General features: G+C 46.0%; 1 protein-coding gene across 16 annotated transcripts in view; it reads right to left on the bottom strand.

Moving 5' to 3' along the window:
• Positions 1-15707, bottom strand: part of KCNJ16 (potassium inwardly rectifying channel subfamily J member 16) — a 35534-nt gene extending 19827 nt beyond the window's left edge. The window contains exons 1-2 of one of the 16 annotated variants that reach the window (XM_056505924.1): positions 15579-15707; positions 672-779 (exon numbers count right to left, since the gene is read on the bottom strand). The gene's annotated coding sequence lies outside the window, so the exon portion shown is untranslated. Of the gene's footprint in view, positions 1-671; positions 780-1895; positions 1980-14979; positions 15161-15204; positions 15226-15319; positions 15403-15492 lie in introns of those variants that run through there. The other 15 variants (XM_056505927.1, XM_056505926.1, XM_056505928.1 and 12 more) reach the window with 15 other exon arrangements.
• Positions 15708-17557: the final 1850 nt, after the last annotated feature.

The following is a 17557-nucleotide window of genomic DNA, read 5'->3' on the forward strand; positions in this document are numbered from 1 at the left end:
CTGTGCTGCCCGGGAACCCGCAGCAAACAGGGGCTGAGCCCTGCAGAGGGCACAGAGAGATGCCAGAGGGGCTCAGCCCAGGTCCGGGCGCTCCCGCAGCCCACCAGGTGCTCCAGGAGAAGGTGGCAGAGCCCTGGAGCTGCCAGCTCTGCCTTTCCCTCCTCCCTGACAAGTTCTCACCCTGATCTGCGCTAATTAGAGCCGGGCTGAGCCCTGCAGAGGGCACAGAGAGATGCCAGAGGGGCTCAGCCCCAGGTCCGGGCGCTCCCGCAGCCCACCAGGTGCTCCAGGAGAAGGTGGCAGAGCGCTGGAGCTGCCAGCCCTGCATTTCCCTCCTCCCTGACAAGTTCTCACCCTGATCTGCGCTAATTAGAGCCTGGCTCAGCCCTGCGATCACACAGCTTAGCACCCTCCCTAAACATGGGCTCCAGCAAGCTCTGCCTCTCTCCAGCACTCAAATGAGCAGCAATTCCAGGCACACAAACCGTGTTTCCAAACAGCAGCTGAGGAGCTGCCAGCTCCCACTCCAAACACCCCTGCAGATGAACCATAAGCACTTTATTCCACACGGGGTGTTTGGTTAGTTTGCAGCTCTCTAAGGCAGCAGAATTTCTGTTTTCGTGTACAAACACAAGGAAAAGGGTGATTAAGGAAGGGAGAAATGGCTTTACCTTAATGTCCTGCTGAGCTCTGAAAGAATCTCTGCTTCACTCCCTCATTTCTTTTGCTCTGTCTCTCTCCCTCTCTTCTTGCATGGCTGGACTGACAGGTTGGCAGAGCTGAGAACGACAGGTTGGGTTTGTTTTTTTAGACACAACTCCTCCCCCTCTCAAAGAGAAGGAGAAAAAAAAAAAAAAAGAAAAAAAAAAAAAGCAAGACTGTTTGGGAAAAGTTCACAGAAAATCCTGTCCTTTCAGCACATTCAGACTGGTGAGAAAAACGCTGCTCTGGGGAGCCCAGCACTTTTCCAATTGTTTTTCTCAAAAAGGCTCAAGGTCTGCTTTGCAAGAAGTGTGAAGCAACCAAAGGATTTTCACCAGGAACCGGCCTGACCCCAAACCTCCCCCATTTCCCTGATAAGTGATCCAGAGTAATTACAGCCCCTTCTGAGGGCTGCTGGAAAGGGGCAAAGGGCTTTTTGCAGGCAGCACAGATATCTTGGATTTTATCCTTGCACCCCAGCACCTGCCTGGGTAATAAAAGTCACCAAGAGATGTCTGAAAACTTTTTTTTTTTTTTTTCCCTCTCAGAACATTGTGCTGCTGCTCACAGCAGGTTATTTTAAATTCTTGCTCTGAATTGGTCACACAGAGACCAGCTCAGCTCCTGTCCCTTTCACCTGAGAGGATCCCAGAGAACAGGTCACAAAAATGATCACAAAAACAATATCTGTGTAAAAATCTTCCACTTCCACAGGCCTTTCCAGGGATAAAACTCATCCCTGGGAATGCTCTTGGTTTAGAAGAACCAATAACTGATTTTATCCTGATTTTATCAATAAATTCTTAATTAGGGTGGTGTCAAATTAATCCAGTGCTGCCTGTGTCCTCCTGGCCATGGAGTTTTGCTCCTGGCAGCCCATGGCACGAGCACCTGCTAAAAAATGCCAGGAAAGAGCAGCCAAGAGCTTGGTGGCTGCTGATGAAACAACTTCCAGCCAATCTCCAAAAGAACTGACTCTCAGTCTCTAAAGATTTTCTAACTTGGCACTTTGGGCACAAATCTGCCTTTTCCAGGCCTGTTCTCTGCAGAATCTCTGCCTCTTCCTTACCCAGCAAGCAGAAAAAGCACACACAGATGAATGATTTCATCTGCACAAATTTCCATCACAGACTCACAGACCCCATCTCCTCTGGGTCAGATTTGCTCCTGGAGGATTCAGAGATTTCCTTTACCTGCCTCACTGTGCTGAGCACCTGCAGCTCTGCAGAGCCAAGAGGGTTCCAAAACTCTGGGGAAAAAACCACAAAACCCCAAACTCATTCAGTTTAATTTAATTAACATTACAGAGGTTTCACACAGAGCCAGTGTGACATCATCCCCAAAAATGAGATCCCCAGAAATTAGATACCCAAAAATGAAATACCTAAAAAATGAGATCCCCAAAAATGAGATACCTAAAAATGAGATTCCCAAAAATGAAGTACCTAAAAAATGAGATTCCCAAAAATGAGATTCCCAAAAATGAGATACCAAAAAATGAGATACCCAAAAAATGAGATTCCCAAAAGTGAGATTCCCAAAAATGAAGTACCTAAAAAATGAGATTCCCAAAAATGAGATCCCCAAAAATTAGATCCCCAAAAGTGAGATTCCCAAAAATGAAATACCCAAAAATGAAATACCTAAAAAATGAGATCCCCAAAAATGAGATACCTAAAAATGAGATTCCCAAAAATGAAATACCTAAAAATGAGATTCCCAAAAATGAGATACCAAAAAATAGATTGAGATTCCCAAAAGTGAGATTCCCAAAAATGAAGTACCTAAAAAATGAGATCCCCAAAAGTGAGATTCCCAAAAATGAAATACCCAAAAATGAAATACCCAAAAATGAAATACCTAAAAAATGAGATCCCCAAAAATGAGATAGATATCCAAAAATTAGATACCCAAAAATGAAATACCTAAAAATGAGATACCCAAAAATGAGATCCCCAAAAATGAAATATGTAAAAAATGAGATACCCAAAAATGAGATCCCCAAAAATGAAATATGTAAAAAATGAGATACCCAAAAATGAGTTACCCAAAAATGTCCCTTTGCACTTCTTGCAAGCTCAGCTTTATCTCCTGCACCAGGGGAGGGCCACATCCATCTATTCCATCAATTCCATCAATTCCATCAATTCCAGGACTGGTTTCACCCCTCCTGCCTCCTGCAGAACACATTCCCTGCCCCAGCCTCAGGCAGCTGCTCTCAGCTGTGCTCAGCTCCCCCCTTCAGATCAGAGATAACACAACAAACCCAGAGCTCCTTCCTGCCAGGGGAACAAGTTCCCTGAACCCAGACAAAGCTGGGCAAAGTTCCGAGCTGCTGGAGGGTGCTGAGGGAGGTGAGGAGCTGCTCTTCAGGTTCCAGCAGGGTCACAGCCCTCAGCTCTGCCTGGATTCCCAGAGCAGAGGGATGGGAGAGGAATCCAGCAGCATCCAGCACACACCAGGGTCAGCAGATTTCCCAGCACAGATCCCACTGCAGCTCCCTCTGGCTCTGAGTTACATTTTCCTCAGTCCTCCCTCCTCAGCATTATGAGATCAGAGATCCAAACTCTTCAAAAGATTTGCAGCTTGAACAATCTCTAAGATCCTTTAGCAAAAGGAGTTTTTCTCTGTGTTGGTCCAGGTTACTTGCCCTGGCACCAAGAAATGACCGAGAACATGCCCAGCACGATGCTCTCATTTAACCTCTGCCATTTTCATCCCACATGGGAGTTCTGGAGAGGGAGAGAAGCTGAGCAGCATCACAAGGAGAGGGAAATCTCCAATCTCCAGCTGCAGCTCCCAGCCCAGTCCAGCCTGGAGGGTGACAGGTTTTTGTCAAGGCTGTGTCTGCTAAGGGTGAATGAGAGCCAAGAGCCCTCAGCTCTCAGCAAACACAGCTGCTGTAAGAGCTTAAAGCAGTCAATAAATGCACTTCAATTAAGCACTGCAGTCAGGTCGGATTTCTTGTTTTTCCTGTTTCACCAGCAAGTTCAAGACAGCCTCATAATGAACCCTGGGAGCACAGCTCGTTACAGCATCAGAAAAGTTGCAAAATTGCACCCAACTTTGGGTTGTTATGTTCTGCTAGTTACACTCCCTAAAGGGAACAAAAAAAAAAAAAAAAAAAAAAAAATCAAAGAGGAAGGAACATGTCTCAAAATGCAGGAACTTAATCCCAAATGCCTTGGTGCCAGTGAGAGGATTCCCAAGGTTTCAGTGGGCTGTGGATCAATACTAATGTGTGGAAAATTAAATGACTCAAACTGCTGATTGCAAATAGATGACAGTGGAAAAGAAGTGAAATAAATAACAAAGGGAGTTAAAAAGTCAGCTCATGTACTAGTCCAAATGTGGAAAAGATGAGAGTGGGATGTGTTTTCATGGTTACCTGGTGGACTGTGGGTTAAATGAATTATTTTTTTCCTCTCATCTTTTGCCCATGCATGACCCCTTGCTTAGTACAACTCATTCAGCAGGTGATCAAAGGGATGCAGGTGGGAGCTGTGCCTGCAGACCCAGAAATGGCTACAAAGGACAGAAAATGATGTCACTGGCAATAATTGCAAAACCAAAAAGGACCCAGGAACAAAAAGTTAAGTCAATGATGACTAAGGTTTGTTAAGGCAATTATTGAGGAAATAAGAAGAGGAGGGATTGAGAGGAATGAAGGAGGAGTTTTTACAAACTGATGGTAGATAAGGCCAGATAGGGAGAAGTGAAAGAAGCAGTGGAGGAACCATAAATTCCATAGGAATTGCACAAATTCAGCAACAGACTGTTGCTCAAGACTGTGCTACATCTCTGGATTTAGAGAAAAAGAGCAGAGACACCAGGAAAAGGAAAACAGGGGGGGTGTACATTAGAAGGGGCTTTTGGGAAGACTGTAGCTCTCAAGGATCTCAGTCAGTGGGGAAAGAGAGAGGGAAATGTGGCTGGGAAATTTGGATTAAAGGAGGCTGCATCCTCCAAAAATATTGAGAAACCCCTTGGGGAGTGCCCATGGACTCTCTCTTTTATTCAAATAAAGTCACAGGACTCCTCTGTCCCCTTTCCAGACAGAAACCTCTGCTGTTTGTGGATTGATTTTCCTGCCACAAAGATAAATCCCATGTTTTCACAGCAGGCTGCTGTTTCCCACTGATTTCCAAGTGGATCTGTCCCCTGATTCCTGTCCTGCTCTGGAAACCCCTCCCTCAATGCTGCAGACATCTCTTGTCCCACAGGTTCCTTGGCTGCTCCAGCTGGGCTGACACTGTGTATTGCAAAGGGAGAGAGGGGAAAATCCACATTTCAGTCCCCAGCCTTTATCCTTTGAGAGTGGGGATCCCTCTACCCACCTGCAGTGGCCACTGATCCCAATCCACCACCTCAAACACCTGCAGAACCCTTTCTGCAGCCTGGCTGAGGCTCTTGCTCTAAATTTCCACCCATTCCAAGCTCAAACTCTCTTTAATTCCACAAAAACTGCAGGTGCTGGATGTTGGATGAGCTCCCTGCAGAGAAGAGCAGCTCGTGGGACCTTCAGTGCTTACAGAGGGGTGGTCCCACGAAAATCAGCACAGAAGTCCCTGTTTGGGGGCACAGAGGAGCCCTGGGGGTGTCACAGCCCCTCTGGCACCTCTGGGAGCTTGTTCAGGTGTTGGGATCACAGCAGGGCTCCAGTCCTTCCCCATGTGCACAGGCACCGAATAATTCACCAAGAAATCAGCTGGCCAGTGTGGAAATAATTTGGAATTAAGTGAGCCCTCAGGTATTCCATGAACTGGATCTCCAGGGAAGGATGTGGATTACTGCAGCTGAATGGAGCCCTTATTTATCAGATGGAAAAGGTCAATGCCACTTCCTTTCCTTCCCTCCATGGTTTCCCCACCACATCCACATTTCTGGCAGGAGGTGCAGACAGTGTGAGAACATGTGCTTGGTTGTTTAAACCACCAGAGCTGTTACTGGGGGCAGGGAGGGGGGTAAGAAATTAAGATTTCTGCTGGTTTCCTGGGGAGAATTACAGGGCTAGGAAACATAAAACACTGAGGAAAGGAAATGGGTTGTGGAGCACCTGGGCTTTGATTTGACTTCCAAGAGTCCTAACTGAGGGAGGGAATTTGTGCATTCTCATCTACTGTGGTGCCTAAAAGGAACCAGGATCAAGCTAATCTAATATTCTTAGTCTATACTTTATAAAGCAAGAGTGCATTAGGAAAGGTCATTTTTTTTTACTCCTTAATGAAGTTTGAATACAGTTAAATTAAGTTCTACTAATAAAGAGTCTGTGCTTTTTTCTAATTTCCCTCTGGATTCTCAAGAGCTGTTGACCTAAAGATAAATATCAGAGCAGTTCAGCTATCTATTATGTGCTCTGCTAATGATGTCAACAAGTTAATTCTAATGTCAACTGAGGAGAAAATTTCCACGTCAGGACTTAGGAAAATAAAAGCTCTTTCTGTGGTAAAAAGCTCAAGACACCCAGGTTGATTTCCCTGTGTCTGGCACAGGATAAGCCATGCAGGGATATTCCCCTTCTTCAGAACTCAGATGGACCCAAACCAGCCTGAATTCAGACTTCAGGAGAAGGATAAATGTGATATTTGGGGATGTCAGTGCTGGCTCCCTGTCTGTCCCTGAGGAAGGATGAGCCTGGCACTGGGATTTGGCTGCTGGCCACAGCTCTCCTTCCCCCCACGTCTGCAGGGGCTCCCTGGGCATCTCCTGCACATTGCTGCTCTCCTTGCCAGGGCTCAGAGATGCTTTGAGCTCCTCACCACCCTGTTTCCACCAGCTTTCCATTCCATTCCATTCCATTCCATTCCATTCCATTCCATTCCATTCCACCCCATTCTCCATTCCATTCCATTCCATTCCATTCCATTCCATTCCATTCCATTCCATTCCATTCCATTCCACTCCACTCCATTCCATTCCACTCCACTCCATTCCATTCCATTCCACTCCATTGCATTCCATTCCATTGCATTCCATTCCATTCCATTCCATCCCATTCCACTCCACTCCACTCCATTCCATTCCATTCCATTCCATTCCACCCCATTCTCCATTCCATTCCATTCCATTCCATTCCATTCCATTCCATTCCATTCCATTCCATTCCATTCCATTCCATTCCACTCCACTCCATTCCATTCCACTCCACTCCATTCCATTCCATTCCACTCCATTGCATTCCATTCCATTGCATTCCATTCCATTCCATTCCATCCCATCCCATTCCATTCCATCCCATCCCATCCCATCCCATCCCACTCCACTCCACTCCACTCCACTCCACTCCACTCCACTCCACTCCACTCCACTCCACTCCACTCCATTCCATCCCATTCCATTCCATTCCATTCCATTCCATTCCACTCCATCCCATCCCTCAGTTCCAGCTAGGCTCCACCTGAATGCAGCTGTTGGTCTCTCTGACTGCACAAGATGTGAAATTCCCTCCCAGTTTCCAGCTCCAAACCTCAGGACATGCTGCACAAGCCTCAGGCACGCTCCTTTCCTCTCCCCACATCCCACTACCCATGGAAAGAAATCCAGGCTGAAGGGACAGCGAGGGCCAGAACTTCTGGGTGATGCTGAGGTCGCCTCTCCAGCCCCAGCCTTCCATCCCTGACCTGAGTCAGTGGCTTTACCTTACCTTGCAGAGGTGCCTTGAGGACAAAAAAATCCATATTTCAGGGCCCAGCAGCGGGGCTGGCTAATTCCAGCTCTGAAGGGAACGGGGACAGAGATGCCCATTGACTCATGTGGGATTTACAATGAGCCCTTATCCATTTTGCATTGTCCCCAAGCAGCCATCTGAGGATAGCAGGGCCTGACTATTAATTCCTCAGTGGGTAAACAATCAGCATCCCAGTTAGGATGGAGTAAATTAATGGATGTAGCCAAGGCAACCCCAGTGTGACTCCTGAGTTGGCTTCATGGGCTATTTGTGGGCTATGAAAAGAGCTGAGTGCATCTGCTTTTATTTTTTTTTTTTTTTTTTTTTGTTCGTCCACAAAGGAAAAGCTTTCCTGGACAAGCAGGCAGCAAGGATAAAGCAAACAGCCTTTCCCAGAAAACCATCCTTGACTTTGTTATAATTGCTGTGTAAATATAATCCCACTCATCAATTAAATGCTGCTCTCCAGGGCTGGAACATTATCCATGTTCATGGGGATGGAATCCCTGTCAATTCGCTCGGCTAGCTCTGTATTCATGGGCATTAGCCTTGGGGAAGAGAATGTGATTGCTTGAATAAATTCAGCCACCACCTCCAGCACCCCTGGATCAGCTGACAGGAGTCAGTCTGGCTGCAAGAGGGGCTCAGAAATTGATTGCCATGGAAATCCTAAATATTCAGCCCTCAGCAGGGGGATGCAGGTGGGATATTTGATAAACAGAACCAACCTCAGAGCTGACCCCCTGCTCCTACAGGTGTTACTGAGAATCAGAAAGTTGGGTTTTTTTTTTTCTAAAAGCACTTGAGTAAGAAAAATCCTGAATTTTCACCAGCATTCATAATTCCAGGTCCTGTATCCCTTGCAGGTCTCTCCCAGCCCCTGGCACTGCCTGTGCCCAGCCTCTGCAGCAGGGTCACGTTGTTTGTGACTGTCTGGGTGCAGCCAGTGCTCAGACAGAGGGCAGTGCTAATGGGCTCTGTGCTCAGCACAGCCCTTGCCCCGAGGCTGACCTGTGCTCCTGTCCCTGCCCACCCGGGGCCAGCCAGCACCTGACCCCTCTCTTTATGGCCCTTGTTCTGTGTGACTGAACATTCTTAATAATTCAGAACGGCTCTGCTCTTTCCCCAGCACGGCTGCAAACTTTACAACCCCAAACACAAGCCGTGAATGGATTTCCCTCTCGGGCAGGATCCAGCAGCTGTTCAACAACAGCCAACACCCCCCTGCAGCACTTTAGCACCGGGGCTGACCTGTGTCCTGCTCATTAGGCTGAGGCAATTCAGGCTGGAGACGAATTCTTGGCCCTGTGCTGGTGGAGCAGAACAAGAGCCCAGCACTGGGGGTGTTAAGCACTGCTGGTGTTTAAAATCTCAGTGTTTTTCACAAGAGAAGAGAAACTGGGCTCCATGGAGCTCAGTGGACATTGGGGTGCTGGAGTGACCCCAAAAAAAACAGCTGAGGTAGAGGAGGGTCTGGGGCACCAGGAGTGGCTGGGGGAGATGGAAAGGGGCTGAGCCTGGAGAAAAGGAGGCTCAGAGAGCCCTCCTGGCTCTGCACAACTCCCTGACAGGAGCATGGAGAGAGCTGGGCTCTGTCTCCACTCCCGAGAAACAAGGGATAGGACAAGGGGAAACAGCCGCAAGTTGCACCAGCTGAGGGTCAGGTCGGATATCAGGAAGAATTTCTTCCCAGGAAAGGCTGCCCAGGGCAGAGGTGGAGTCCCCGTCCCTGGAGGGATTTATGAGTCTCGGCGGGGCAGGCGAGGGGCAGGAGCAGATGGGGCTCGGGGGAAGGGGAGGGATGGGCAGGATGAGGAGCGGGTCAGACACGGGACAGGTGCGGGACCGAGCTGGGGAGGCCGCAGGGACGGGTGCGAGCCGGTCCCGGTGCGGGCGGGACACGGATGGAACACAGGGGTGGGCGCGGTCCCGGTCCCGGTGGGATCACACACGGTTACATATGGGATGGATGCTGTCCCTGTCCCGGTCCCGGTGGGATCACACACGATTACACACGGGATGCAGTCCCGGTCCCGGTCCCGGTGGGATCACACACGGTTACACACCGATCCCGGTCCCGGTGGGATCCCACACGGTTACACACGGGATGGATGCTGTCCCGGTGGGATCACACACGGTTACACACGGGATGGATGCTGTCCCGGTCCCTGTCCCGGTCCCGGTCCCGGTGGGATCACACACGGTTACACACGGGATTCTGTCCCTGTCCCTGTCCCGGTGGGATCCCACACGGTTACACACGGGATGCAGTCCCGGTCCCGGTCCCGGTGGGATCACACACGGTTACACACGGGATGGATGCTGTCCCGGTCCCGGTGGGATCGCACACGGTTACACACCGATCCCGGTCCCGGTGGGATCACACACGGTTACACACCGATGCTGTCCCGGTGGGATCACACACGGTTTCACACCGATGCCACCCCGGTCCCGGTGGGATCACACACGGTTACACACCGATCCCGGTCCCGGTGGGATCACACACGGTTTCACACCGATGCTGTCCCGGTCCCGGTGGGATCACACACGGTTACACACGGGATGGATGCTGTCCCTGTCCCGGTGGGATCACACACGGTTACACACCGATGCCGGTCCCGGTGGGATCACACACGGTTACACACCGATGCCGGTCCCGGTGGGATCACACACGGTTTCACACCGATGCCGCCCCGGTCCCGGTGGGATCACACACGGTTACACACCGATCCCGGTCCCGGTGGGATCACACACGGTTACACACGGGATGGATGCTGTCCCGGTGGGATCACACACGGTTTCACACCGATGCCGTCCCGGTCCCGGTGGGATCACACACGGTTACACACGGGATGGATGCTGTCCCGGTGGGATCACACACGGTTTCACACCGATCCCGATCCCGGTCCCGGTGGGATCACACACGGTTACACACGGGATGGATGCTGTCCCGGTGGGATCACACACGGTTTCACACCGATGCCGTCCCGGTCCCGGTGGGATCACACACGGTTACACACGGGATGGATGCTGTCCCGGTCCCGGTGGGATCACACACGGTTTCACACCGATGCTGTCCCGGTGGGATCACACACGGTTACACACGGGATGGATGCTGTCCCGGTCCCGGTGGGATCACACACGGTTACACACGGGATGGATGCTGTCCCGGTGGGATCCCACACGGTTTCACACCGATGCCGCCCCGGGCCGGCGCTATCCCTTCAGCACCACGGCGGCTCCGCAGCCCCGAGCGGGAGCGGCTCCGGCAGCGCTGGAAGGGAAACCCCGACATCCCAGCGGGATGAGCTCCATCCTCCGCCGTGCACAGCGAAATTTAAAAAAATAATAATAAAAAACATAAAATGTCCTTCTCGCGGTTTAGGTTTCATAAGGGTTTGTGCTGGAAAACAAATTAACCTAAGAGGATTTGGGGAATTCGAGCCGGGAACAAAAGACAAGGTGGAAGTGTCTGAGTTTTGAAAATGTGCCCATGGCCTCGACTGGCAAATCCTTTCTCTGAATGCTCCTCTGAGCCCTTCCATCAGCACTAAAAGAAAACAGAGAAAGGTGCCTTTTTGCTGCAGAAAAGATTGCCTGGAAATGATTCTCAGTAAAGTATTTAGTTGTGCTTTCTCCTCTTCCCCAAAAAATGCTTCTGTTCATAGAATTATATCAGATGAAAACTCAGCAGCCACTAAAACTGTGGATCTGATAATTTAATAAGACCATCATTTGGTTTAATAAAGGTTGGAATTAATTTGTCCAAGACATATGTCTTGAACATTAATAATTAATTTTGGGCTGAGACTGTTTCATAAAATCATGGAATGGTTTGGGTTGGAAGGGACTTTTAAGTTCATCCCATGGAGAGAGGGAATTTCTAAACACTGGTGGAAAAGTTTGCTTAAAGAACTGCATTTCTCTTCCTCCAACAGTTTGTCATTTACTTTTGGCAACTTTCAAGTCTTTTTGCTGAACAAAGCAAAGAATTGTGCAGAGCAGACTAAGAATTTAAAAAAAAAATCTCCTTCAAGAAACAGGAGCAGGAAAATGTTCTTGCCAGACAAAGAACCCTCACATCATGTGCACAAAAACTCAACATTTCATCTGCTCCAATCCTGTCTTCGTGCACTTTAAAAAAATCTTAATTTTTGAGATCTCCAAATGATATTTCAGCGACAGACCAGTGCTGTGCATTCTGTGCATTGCAGTGACTTTCAAACGGATGTGAGGCAATCTTATCTGCTTCGATTTTATTTATTTTGCCTTTCAAAATATGGGAATAATTTCGTGCTCTGTTTGTTTAGTGATGGGAGCTGATTTGGGTTATCAAAGGAAGTGTTGTAAAGCCCCAGGTGCCCTTCCTGAATTCTCCAACAATCTCCTCACCCAGGTGCTCTCAGCCACAGCTACAGGAGGGAGCAGGCACAGCTCAGACTGCACAATCCCTCCCGAAATTTCTTTCAATTCCCTTCTCATTTTCCTCTTCCCACCACCCTGGAGGTGGGAAATAAGAAAAAACTTCCCACTAGAGTGATATTTTCCAGCTCTGGTCCACAGCCCCACCTTGCCTTGCTCTTTGTTGTTAAGCATTTATCACTTTTTCTGAGCAATTAAAAATAAATAAACCCTGCAAAAGGCCACATCTGGCCTGGGGAATCACAATGAAGATGGAAAAAACCCTCCTGGAGCAGAACAAAAAGGCTCTGAGCAGCTCTGAGCTCTCACTGCCATAATAAATCTGCATTTGATCATGAGCTCTAAGTCCTTAAGCACATTGTAGAAACGGGGCAAATCCTCTTTGGGAATTTACTGACTTAAAAAGAGGAAAAGCAACATAATTCCATTTATTTTAACATCATTAAATGCTGATAAGGAAACCCTGGTTGCACCATGGGATGTATTCCTGTTGCTATCTGTGTGTTTTAAGGCTTGATTGCTGAACACAAGGTGCTGTGGAGTTATGTGGGAGATGAGAACCAGTTCCTACTTTGCACTTTTCCCCCAAGAAATTCTGAGCTATTTATTGTCAGGATAATGGCACCGAGCTTGGGCAGGGCAGTGGTGCTGGAAAATGAGCTTTTTCTGCTCTCTGTTCCTGTGTCTATGAAGGAAAATAAAGTGAAATCCTATGTATCCTAATGTTCAGTATCAGCAGCGTGGTTAGGGGACAGTCTTCCCAAAAAAACAACCCCAAAAATCCCAAAATCCAACTAAACCCCAACCAACCAATGAACCAAAACCCATGCACAGCTCCAGGTCCTGTTGGACTGGGAATTTTACTGCTGGCACTCACACCTGACCCAAAAATCCCAAAAAACTCAACTAAACCCCAACCAACCAATGAACCAAAACCCATGCACAGCTCCAGGTCCTGTTGGAATTTTTCTGCTCCCACACCAGCAGAGCCAGAAGTTAACTCAGGCACAAGGAGTTGGTCTGATTTTAATACGAGCAAAATAGAATTAAGCCACTTCTCCTCTCCCTCCTTTTTCTCCAGAAGATCCCTCTGGAAATTTCCTTTTCCACTTTTTTTTCCTTAACTACTTCAGCTCTGAAGCTGAGGCAGCTGGACTGGCCTGAGGGATCATCCAGCTGTGCTCTCATTTCGTGGCACCCAGAACAAGCCAGGCAAATTCCTTTAATGTCTAATTTGTGCTTTGTAGAATTGCCAGACTGGGGGGAAAAAAAATCCACTCAGGAAATGGAGAAATCTCTGGAACCTTAACAAACATTAAACTCCTGATAAAAAAACGGTGACAAATTCATCCTCTGCTGACCCAGGTCACCTTTGAACTGACACAAAGTTCTTTATCACTCTGCCAATTCCCTCATTCTTTTAGAGGCCAGGTTTGTGTTTTATTCTGTTTTATTTGCTTGTTTATCTCTTAATCTTTGGGGAAATTGCAGGGTCTGAATCTGGATATTTTAGAAGGGGTTCAAAGCTTCTCACTTAATTCATAGCCAAGGTTTCCATTTCCTCAAATCAGGCAACTCTTCATTTATCTTTTCTGTGTTATGATTTGGATTTTCAGGGTCACTTGGACCTGTACTGACAATATTCCAATAAATACTAATTATACCACCAATACCCCCATTAATTCCAGGATTTTTCAGTGGGGGAATAATGACTGAACCTCTCTAGAAGAGGTGGGAGGTCTGGAAACATCCACTGGCCCCATTGGCATCCCTTACTAATGGAGCCATGATCCCTGAAATAAACAGCTGGCTGAACACAGAACATCAGAGTTTTCCTCACCAGGGAGAGGACAGAGAGGAGAATGCACCAAAGGATGAATTGGGGCTGAGATGTTCTCTGCCTTCATGGGATCACCCCTGTCCTACAGGATTTACAGGAACAGAATGGAATTCAGAGCAGCTGGAGACAGGAAAGATTTGGTTCTTTCACCAATTTTTCAAACTCCATTTCTATTAAAATGCCACTGTTTTAAAAAATATGTAATATTTGTCTAATACACAACAATCAGCTACTTCTGGATATCTGAAAACACCTGTTTCAACTTTCACTCTCAACCATCATTCTAATTTCCCTCCTTGTTCTACTTCAGCTAAAGTTCCATTCTGTTATTTTTCATGTCAATTTATGTCACAACAAATAAAAAGAATATATTTGAACAAGTGAATCCTTCCCTCTGCAGACCAGCTTTGAGCCACTACAGAATACATGCATGAAATATTATTTAAAAACAAATATTCATGATTTAAAAACAAATACTCATTATTTAAACACAATTATTCCCACCACAGTGACACAGCAACCAGAACACACGTGAGATGAGTGGCCCTGTGCTTTTCTGTGCTGAATTCTTCTAGAATTCAGTTTACCCAAGAGCAGAGAGAAAAAAAAAAATCAAAGGTGCAGGAGGAATGTGAATGGTACAGCTGGACTGGGTGAGCTCAGTGAAAGGACTGATGGAAATTTAGATTTTTTTTCTAGTGCAGTCCTGCCTCTCCACAGGGAGAAAAACACACAAACCTTCCCACATTTGAGCATAAAACACGAAAATACAAAAATTATTAGGAGAGAAATAAAACCCAGTTACAGAGACAAAGCTGTTGGTGTGGAGAAGAAAGCAACGTGAAGAGTGTATAAATAAATAAATAAATAAATAAATAAATAAATAAATAAATAAGCAACGTGAAGAGTGTATAAATAAATAAATAAATAAATAAATAAGCAACCAATGTGGAGAGTGTATAAATATATAAATAAATAAATAAATAAATAAGCAATGTGAAGAGTGCATAAATAAATAAATAAATAAATAAATAAATAAATAAATAAATAAGCAACGTGAAGAGTGTATAAATAAATAGATAGATAGATAGATAGATAAATAAACAACGTGAAGAGTGTATAAATAAATAGATAGATAGATAGATAGATAGATAAATAAATAAATAAATAAATGAACTCCCAGTGCACACCCCTTGGCTGTGAGCACACACGCAGCAGTTTGGGATGGAAGCAGCTGGATTTCTGCAGGGGTTTGATGCACAGAGACACAAAGCCTGGCAGTGCCAGGTTGCTCTGCCCCGAGAAGGGCAGAGCCGCAGGGAAGGGGAGCGCGGGGCAGCGGCTTTACCTGGCTCAGGTGCCCCGGAGCTTTACCTGGCTCAGGTATACCCGGAGCACGGGGCAGCAGCTTTACCTGGCTCAGGTGCCCCCGGAGCGCGGGGCAGCGGCTTTACCTGGCTCAGGTGCCCCGGAGCTTTACCTGGCTCAGGTGCCCCCGGAGCTTTACCTGGCTCAGGTGTCCCGGAGCTTTACCTGGCTCAGGTATACCCGGAGCGCGGGGCAGCGGCTTTACCTGGCTCAGGTGCCCCCGGAGCAGCAGCTTTACCTGGCTCAGGTGCCCCCCGGAGCTTTACCTGGCTCAGGTGCCCCCGGAGCTTTACCTGGCTCAGGTGTCCCAGCAGCTTTACCTGGCTCAGGTGCCCCCGGAGCTTTACCTGGCTCAGGTGCCCCGGAGCAGCAGCTTTACCTGGCTCAGGTGCCCCGGAGCTTTACCTGGCTCAGGTGCCCCCGGAGCAGCAGCTTTACCTGGCTCAGGTGCCCCAGCAGCTTTACCTGGCTCAGGTGCCCCCCGGAGCTTTACCTGGCTCAGGTGCCCCCGGAGCAGCAGCTTTACCTGGCTCAGGTGCCCCGGAGCTTTACCTGGCTCAGGTGCCCCAGCAGCTTTACCTGGCTCAGGTGTCCCGGAGCTCTCTGGCGGCTCCGCTGGTCCCCAGCGCTGGGTTAGTGGCAGGGCAGGGATGTCAGCCCCGTTAAACATTGACTCGGGAGCGCGGGGGCTGCGGGGCAGGAACACCCGGCCGGGCCCGGGCAGGGAGCGCGGCCACCTGCACATCCCAGGGAATAAAACCCTTCGTCGTTAAATGGCTCTGCAAATATTGACCTGTGAGATTGGGGTTGGGGTGAGCCCCTGATAGACAGCTTGGGAATAAACAGCTTCAGATTTAGAGTTATTTTATTTTATTTTATTTTATTTTATTTTATTTTATTTTATTTTATTTTATTTTTTCAATTTATTTTATTTTATTTTACTTTATTTTATTATTTTATTTTATTTTATTTCATTTCATTTCATTTTATTTCATTATTTAATTTTTATTTTATTATTCTATTTTATTTCATTTCATTTCATTTTATTTTATTTTATTTTATTTTATTTTATTTTATTATTTTATTTTATTTTATTTTATTTTACTTTATTTAATTTATTTTATTTTATTCTATTCTATTCTATTATTTTCTTTTATTTCATTATTTTCTTTTATTTCATTTCATTATTTTTATTTTATATTTTATTTTATTTTACTTCATTTTATTTTATTTTATTTCATTTTATTTCATTTCATTTCATTATTTTATTTTATTTTATTTTATTTTATTTTATTTTATTTTATTTTATTTTATTTTATTTTATTTTATTTTTCCTATAAGAAGTCTTTTATTTCTAGATTAGTATGAAGTCTAGGTACTTCCAACCTACACAAGATTCAAACATTACAGAAACCTTAAACAAACCCTTTCAGCATTTTCTTTTTCTCACTCACTTCCACTTCCTGACATAGGAGGGAATTTTTTTCACCACTGGGAATTTTTTCTCACCATTCTCCACCTCAATTTGTGCCCATCTAAAACATGCAAAACTTCAAACTAATGAATGTCTGATTGATTTTCCCAGAGTGCTGCCCTGCAGTAATGCCACAGTCTGTACATATCCACCAGCCAAATTTTATTTAACTCTTTTTCTCCATATTTTACTACCTAGTTGTTTTTCTGTAAATTTCTTAGTTCAGACCAATGTTTATAACAAGTACACAAAATAAACCATTTTTAAGTCTTTTCCTGCAACCCTTCAAAGCCACTGAAATGTAAATTGTACTGAATCAAAAGAAGAAAAAAAACCTAAAATATAAAATATCAAAATTAAAAAACCCAAATAAAAATAAGCAAAGTTCCAAACAGCAACCATTGTACAAAAAACTTGTACAAACATGTGAACAACATAAAAACACCAATCAAAAAATGCATGATCACATAAACAATAATCTTAAAATATATAATTAAAACTAAAAAGTAAACAATGAATCAATTTCTACATAAACATATTAATTTGCTGTCCAAAAATCCTATTTCAGGGAGGAAAAGAAACCTGGGAGAAGTCAGGCTGGGGCAGAAGCTCCATCCCTGCACAGCCCTGCAGCATCCTGACCTTTCTCTTCCAGCTCTGTTCCATTTAATTTCAATTAAATTTAAATGAATTTAAACCTTTTGGATTTCTGGGAATGGTTCATGCAGTCCCTGCACAGGCTGGATCTTGGATGTGAAGTGAGAAACACAACTTGAAAGAATTGAACAGGGATGAGTTGGTACAAGGTGAAATGTGTCTAAATTCACGCTGGGTTTGTATTTAGATTAAAAAAAAAAAAAAAAATCAGGTTTGAGTTTTTTAATGCCAGCCCTGCCCCAGGAGAGGGGAGCAGGACTCCCCAGAGTGCCCAGCTCAGGGAAAATTCCCTTTTCTGCTGCACTCAGGCTGGGTGAGGTGACATTTTCCCAGCCCCAGGTACACTGCAAATCCAGCCCCACTCTGCTAGTTCTGTAATTCAAATTAATAACAATAACTAGACTTGACTGCTTGACAAAAAGCAAAT

The sequence above is a fragment of the Oenanthe melanoleuca genome, chromosome 18, assembly GCF_029582105.1.
Source record: "Oenanthe melanoleuca isolate GR-GAL-2019-014 chromosome 18, OMel1.0, whole genome shotgun sequence".
Classification (NCBI taxonomy): Eukaryota; Metazoa; Chordata; class Aves; order Passeriformes; family Muscicapidae; genus Oenanthe; species Oenanthe melanoleuca.